The 8,059-nt window shown below is 30.2% G+C and overlaps 1 pseudogene; it reads right to left on the bottom strand.

The window, feature by feature from the left end:
* Positions 1-262: 262 nt before the first annotated feature.
* On the bottom strand, positions 263-364 carry LOC145247687 (U2 spliceosomal RNA; annotated as a pseudogene).
* Positions 365-8,059: the final 7,695 nt, after the last annotated feature.

The raw sequence follows: 8,059 nt of genomic DNA, 5'->3' as shown, positions 1-8,059 counted from the left end.
TGTAGGATTGGCATGAAATTCTTAAAGATAAATTAAAATGACCGAAAAGTAGCTGAACTGACTTAAATAAATAAAAAGTAAATGACTTAGAATGACTTTAATGAAATTAAGGACGAATTGAATAACCTTAAGAATGACTTGAATGCTTCAAAAATAACTGGAATCCTTCAAAAACAACTTGAAATATCTGGAGAATTACTTGAATGGCTTTGAAACTGACTTGTTGTAAAGTGAGTGATCATTTTACATTAAATTAATACAGAAAAATTATCCCCTATTTTATATCACAAACTTACAAACATAAGTACAGCACCTAGTAAGAACAGATACTACTTTGATCTTGGCCAAAAGGCCAAGAAAAGGTTAAAAACTAAGAACAGCATCTATTAACAATAGACCTTTGATCTTAACCAAAAAGACCAAGCACAGACCGACCGACCAACCGACGGAGTGACTTATAGAGCGCTTGCACGCGACTAATAATCTAAACTAGCTGTAAAACCTTAATAAAATAAAATAGGAAATAGAGTTTATAACAAGCACCGAGAATTATTTAAACATTTAAACCACACTTAAAAAAAGTTAAAAACATAAAATTAAAAAAAGGAGACACAAATTAAGGGTCCACTTCATTTATGTCTTTTTTTTTAATTGAATATGTTTGTAAATCTTCTGAAAGTGTTTTTAGCATGTCTTATTAATTCTTTGTTTATATATATATATATATATATATATATATATATATATATATATATATATATATATATATATATATATATATATATATATATATATACTAGTATGTCAGCCCGATGTTGGCCGGATGTTTGGATGTGTATGTTGAGCAAAAAAACAAAATAAAAGTGGTAGTAGGATGGCAGGCTCGAACCCGTACCGCAAAGGAGGAATATAACGGGGGAAAAACCCTGACGTCTATGCTGTTACGACCACAGCTAAACCGGAAGTGACATTTAAAAAAAAAGTAAGGCTAGGCAATCGAAAGGAGAGGATGACTGTCAAAAATATTGGCGAAAAAAGCGACCCTTCCTGTAGAAAAGGGCCCAGTGAAGATATTAATAATATATTGCGTCTGAAAGTGCGAACTTCGAAACCACACTGATCTTGAGAAAATCCGTCGCCTCTGTCGAAAGTGTTGGGTAGACATGCAAACATACATACATAGATTTATACATTGGTAACTAAAAATTGTTGACCCAAACCGATAAAAAGCTTGCCCTATCTCTGAATACCCTTTATGTAAAATTGCAAATGTTTAGACCCGAAATTGTTTGAGTAATTGTGTAGAGACCGCAGGAGTCATTTTTTTTTAAACTTTGACCCCTATTATGAACCCTTCACATTTATTGTTTTGGGATCAACTCAAGTTATTAAGTTAGATCCATGTCCAAGGAACTTATATCTAAAATTTCAAGTGTTTAGACCCAAAATTGTCAGAGGAGTTTGGTAGAGTTCTCAAAGGTCAAATCGTTAAACTTGTACCACTTAACAGGCAAATTTCTGGTCGAAAACCGATAACATAGATTTTCTCAAATCTTAGTACCCGGTATATCAAATTTTTAGTCTGTAGACTTTAAATTGACATTGTTATTGCGTAGTGAAATGGACACAGACAGACAGATACATAGACACATAGACACACAGGCACGTTCACTTATATATATATATATATATATATATATATATATAATGATTTTTTGCGACTAAAAAGTACATATCAAATACATATTTTATGTCATGCTTCGTATTTGCAGTTTTCTGAAATGCAGGCTTTTAAGAATATATACCAATTGTTATAATGGTGTTACTAATCAGATTTTCTAAAATATTTAACATCTAACACATCAAGTTAATGTACGTATGCTGCTTACAATTATATACAATATATTCGCTCTAGAAATATCTGTATTTCATTAGTGTTATTGAAAACGTTTTTGAATTTGCAAACGTAACTCTTATATTCGTTCTTTAAATAAGAATACAGCAAGAAACACGGGGTTATGGGTGAAAGTCAAAGGTGTTTATTTACAAAGGAATACATGTGAAATAAGTGTTACTTGACATTTTTCTTATTCTCTTCCTGTCTTTTTTTCTTCTTTGTCAGTCACGTGAGAGGGTATAGTTCATTTCATCTATGAAGGGATGTTAGTTGTTTCCTTTACATCACTTATTTAATTGCAGATTAGACAACTATCGGGTATTTTGTGTTCAATTTGGTTCGGCAATTCACCATGTAAAGACTGACACCCGAGCAGCGTTTGCATATTGTAAACGTCAGGAATGATTTACTAAACGAATAATTTCATAAAATGGACCTGTCAACTGGCCACCTTGTTCGTGCGAGTTAACTTCATTAGACTATTTTCTTTGGAAATATAGAAAGTCTAATATCTACGGTGATAAACCAAATAAAATAGGCCACTTCGAAGACAACATTCGACGCATTAAAGTTTAAAAAATTGACCGTTTTTTTTTTTGCTCAGCATACACCTCCAAACACCCGTGTGTGTGTGTGTGTGTGTGTGTGTGTGTGTGTGTGTGTGTGTGTGTGTGTGTTATATCCTTACTTCAAATAAGAATACAGCAAGAAACACGGGGTTATAGGTGAAAGACAAAGGGGTTTATTTACAAGGGAATACATGTGACATAAGAGTTACTCGACATATTTTCTTATTCTCCTCCTGTATTTTTTCCTTCTCCCTCAGTCACGTGAGAGGGTCAATATATCCATAGTTCATTCCATCTATGAATGGATTTTAGATTATTCCATTACACCAATACCACAAGAACACTTACTCTATTATATATATATATATATATATATATATATATATATATATATATATATATATATATAAATAAACTGAACGTGTCTGGGTGTGTGTCTGTGTACATTTTCCTACGCAATAGACTCGAAATTTGATATACAGGGAACTGCAATTTGGGATAATCTTTCTAATTCATTATCGGCCAGAAATTTTACTGTAAAGGGGTCAAAGTTATACGATTTAGCCTTTTATAACTTTACCAAACTCCTTCTCCAATTTTGAGTCTAAACACTTGAAATTTTAGATACAGGTGATTTGGACAGGGATCTAACTTAATATCTTGATTTGAGCCCGAACGAATAAATGTTAAGGGTTCATAATAGGGATCAAATTTACACAAATTGGTCGTTTTTTTTTTTTTTTTGCTCAACATGCAGCTGCAAGCACCCGGGCAACACCGGGTTTAAATGCTTGTATTTTTATAAAAATCAAATTACAACTTAAGCACTATATTTTATATAGAAAATGCTACACATTTATGAAGTTAACTAGTATTATCGTGCTCGTAAAGTTGATATAATTGAATTGATGTCTGTTTTAATACATATTTTTTTAATTATCAAATAGACATGATTACTTAATATAATCAGGAGGTGCTTACTATTTTTCATTCCTTACATTGCAAGATTTTAAAGGAAATAACAAAAGAAAATTGAAAGGGTTAAAATGAATTTCAACTTAATCGATGTGATCTTGTGAATACAATTTTAGCAATCATCGCAGTCAGTTTTCTGGTCATTAAAATATTGTAACCAAGATTCTGAAAAAGAAGGAGAAACTTGCGGATGTATAATATGAGTAAATTGCCCCAAAGATTTCTAAATTCACTTCGGTTTTTAGTAATAGAAGAAAAATTACGCCATAAAAATATTCTACCTTCGCAAGAATAAGATTAGATCCGCTTCGGGTTAAATAATCATTTCGCTAGAGAATTCGTTTAACTGTGGCGATTAAAATTTAAATTTCAGGAATTCGAGAAAACGATTATCTGCATGACGAACTAAAGTCCCGAAGCTAAGAAGAAAATTCCATCCAAATAAAAGAGACCCGAGTTCAACTTTTTCAATTCCTATCAATTTTACAACACACTTTTCTTGCAAAAAATCATTATGTATATATATATATATATAGATATATATATATATATATATACATATATATGTGTATGTATATATATATACAAGCACACAGACACATATATATATTTCTTGCAAAAGATCATTATATATATATATATATATTAACGAACACCCACACACCCACACTCACACACACACACACACACACACACACACATATATATATATATATATATATATATATATATATATATAGCTTAAAGATTTCATAGCCTGAAGAAGTTATATCTTCCTTTTTCCTCTATTTTGACTTATAGATCTAGTGTTACGTTGTGAGGGATAAGAACTACGAATATGTACGATAAGGGAGGATTATATTTATCTTCATATTCATGTACGTGTATATATATATATATATATATTTCAAACCAATAAAAGAAAATACAGACAAACATCCTACCCTAAAGGAAAAGAAAAAACACAATCAGAAAGAGAGAGTGAGAGAGAGAAACACAACACAGAAGTGGCCACTGCCCAATAAAAGAGTAATAAAAATCGAACATTCCAATGAATAGTAGACACTTACACGTTTCCACCTCTTGTAAACACTTCAAATGATTACCAAAATGCTATTTTACATCTCCAACACATTTTGAAAATAATTTCTGAAGATGACGCTTAACTGAACGTCTGAAATGCGTCAAAAACGAGTTCAATGATTTAAAAACATTATTACAATGGTCTAAACATAATTCTCAATGAATAACCAATACACGGAATAATAAAATAATGTTAAAAAATACACATTCTTGGTGACTACCCCCCTATTTAAATATATATATATATATATATATATATATATATATATATATATATATATATATATATAGTTTATTTGTATGCGAGTTGGTATACAGTAGTACCTCGAGATACGGTGGCTTTATTACACAGTTGTTGCAGGTCACGTTGTGGATTACGATGTTTTTTCCATTTTTTAGTATTTGCCCAGCCTTTTTATGTAAGTTATGATGTCATTGTATCATATGCTTATGTATTATGTATTGTACTGTAGTTTGTAACTAATTTTTAATATGTACTTCATAAAAATTTTGCTTAGTCTTCGCCATACCAGGATTTCCCATTACGATTTCAAAGTCGGAAAGGATTAATGCCGTGTCCTGTTTTTTTTTTTTTGCTAATATATATATATATATATATATATATATATATATATATATATATATATATATATATATATATATATATATATATATATATTGAGGGAATTATGCCCAGAGTCTAAAGAGCAGAGTTTATTTAAATGTATTTGTACATGTCTTAATATTATTAAAAGAAAACAGTGGTCGTTGTAATGTAGATATATAATAAGCTCGATAGGCATAGATATCCTAGAGCGATTTTAATATTGAGTAAACTGATTTATAATTTTTTAATTAAAAAACAAGTTTCAAAAGGAAAAATAAACACAATCAATGGTTTGTAGGATCGCTTCGGAAACGATATTCTATTCAAATAGGCAATATATCCTGAACAATAATTTGATAAACATATTTTTTAATATATTTAAACAAAGTTTCCTCATCAGCAAATAAAGTGTTTATTTTTTGTTTTGTATTAAGTTGTTCTTATTTTAGTCCATCTATTTCTTGGCATATTGTTAAAAATTGTCTATTAATGGTTGAAATAATTATATATATCTATATCTATATATATATATAAATATATATATATATATATATATATAAATATATATATATATATACTAGCAAAAGTACCCGTCGTTGACTGGGTTCAAAAACAGCATACTGAAAATGCACTCTGATTTATAAAGTATGATATGTTATGAAAAGGAACGGTTTTAAAGAGATAGCTTCGAATTTTGGGGTATCAAAACCAAAGCAAAATATGATGAAAGTAAAAATAAAATAGATAACTCCATAATTTATTATACCATACCAGTTCACACTGAAACACTTATCACAATATTCGGTGGATCTATATTAAAAAAAAAACCTTGTTAAACTTTGTGACATTGTTCAATTCCATGGAGGCCAGGCGCGAATGCAGAACGCAGGCCCCACAATTTTATTATACCATCCCTATTTAAGTTAAAACATACTTATGAAAGTATTATTATGCACGTCTATATCAAAAACACTTGTAAACGTTTTATGTTTAATTTTTCAATTTTTTATTTCAATACTTTGTGGCCCAGGCGCCTACGCTGACCCCACAATTTTAATGAAACCTCATTATGCACCATCACACATACCCATTCCTGTGTCTCGATATATTTTCTATCATTATATGTGATCAATTTTCTATAATAGTAAACCATATAGGAGCCTATTCGTGATCAGACACACACGCAGACGTTCAGCTTTATATTATACTAGCAGAAGTACCCGTCGTGGACTGGGTTCAAAAACAGCCTAACGAAAATGGACTGTGATTGATGAAAGTATGATAGGTTATGAAAAGGAAGGGGTTGTGTAAGAGATAGGTTTTGATACTCAAACATTTTACCCTAAGAAAAATATGATAAAAGTAAAGATAATTTTCCCGAAAATATATTTTTTATATCAACTGTCTTTCCATTCTTAGCTAAGAGTGACCAACAAAATGATCTTTCATTACAAAGAGAAAATATTATATATATATATAATAATATAAATATACAAGTAATAAATCTTACCATTATCAATAAAAGTTACTTTTACTGTAGAAAAAATCATTGGTTGGTATTGTTAAGTAGTTTGTAAAAAAGTTCAGGAACTGGTTTTAAAAAAATCAGAATGGCAGCGACTTTGAAATGGAGAGGCCCGTTTTCAATTTGAAGGAGGGGCACCTGAGCATTCTGTGTTAACAATTTAAGAGAGTTCCGTCAACGTAAGGAATGCTTATAAACATATTTTAATGTTTTCCGTTATTGTGTGCTTGGAGAATATTCGATTATGGCATGTGTAGTTTATATAAAAATTCATTTAAGTAGTTATCGCCTCAAATTTCGTTATAATTTCGGTTCGCTGAAATTATTTAGAGTAAAGAGCATTAAAAACTATTTCAAAACAAAAAAAAACATGAACTGAACTTTTATTGACTATGGTAACATTTATTTCTTGTATATTTATTTTTTCGGGTAGTCGTTTGTTGGATTTTCTGCTAAACACTCTTGTTAAATAATATCGGCGGAATATCGAAAAACAAATAAAGAAAAACAGTTTTGAAAAATAATGAAGCTTTACTTACTTTAGTAAAATAATCCTAAACAGCAAAATAGGGTATTTAAAAAATAAACACGTAATTACTTTAGTTTTTTAAATAAAAGAATCGATATAAATAGGAATAAGAAGAAAATGGCGCCCTTTTCAAGCAGAGCAGCTTCGTTTCAATTTAAACGTATTGAACGATGAAGTATTGCGCCATCGGATTCAGGGGTGTACTATTGTAACCTAAAGAACACGCAGAAAGGGTTGTAATCAACTGAATTCCTTTTAGTACACTGACAAAAAAAATTAAAACAGATACATAAATAAAAATAAAAAGGTTATATAGACGCTTTTAAAAAGGCACGTAATCACGTGAGCAAGATTTTTCCTTTTTTGACACGATAACAAGTAATGTTCTTATTTTTTATTATTTATCTATTATCTATTTTCGTAAGGGTGCCACCTGCAAGTGGAGATGAAACAATACAGAGTTATGCAAAATTTGTGTCGAGAATTGTCTAAGTTCCGACTTTTGGGGGAAGGCTTCACTTGAATAAGAACGTGAATTTATGAGGTGATTTTATTCGACACAATATGATTCAACTCCAAAAAATAAATAAAAGCTAACGTGAATTAAGATTAAAGTTAAGGTGTTATTGTTGACACTCATCCCTTTTAAAGAACCTTGTTAAACTTTGTGACATATTTCCATTCTATGGAGGTCAGGCGCGAACGAACAACCATAATTTTATCATACCATATTTCTTCAGACTAAAACATAATTATCAAAGTATACTTACGCAAATAGATATGAAAGGTCTTTGTTAAAGTTTGTGCCATATTTTCATGGAGTACAGGTGCGAACGCAGACCCCACAATTTTATCATACCATCCCTATTTAAGT

This window comes from Euprymna scolopes, chromosome 25, assembly GCF_053919585.1.
Source record: "Euprymna scolopes isolate OS-2025 chromosome 25, ASM5391958v1, whole genome shotgun sequence".
Lineage (NCBI taxonomy): Eukaryota > Metazoa > Mollusca > Cephalopoda > Sepiida > Sepiolidae > Euprymna > Euprymna scolopes.
Note: the sequence above shows the minus strand (reverse complement) of the source record. Positions and strands in the feature narration are given on the sequence as shown.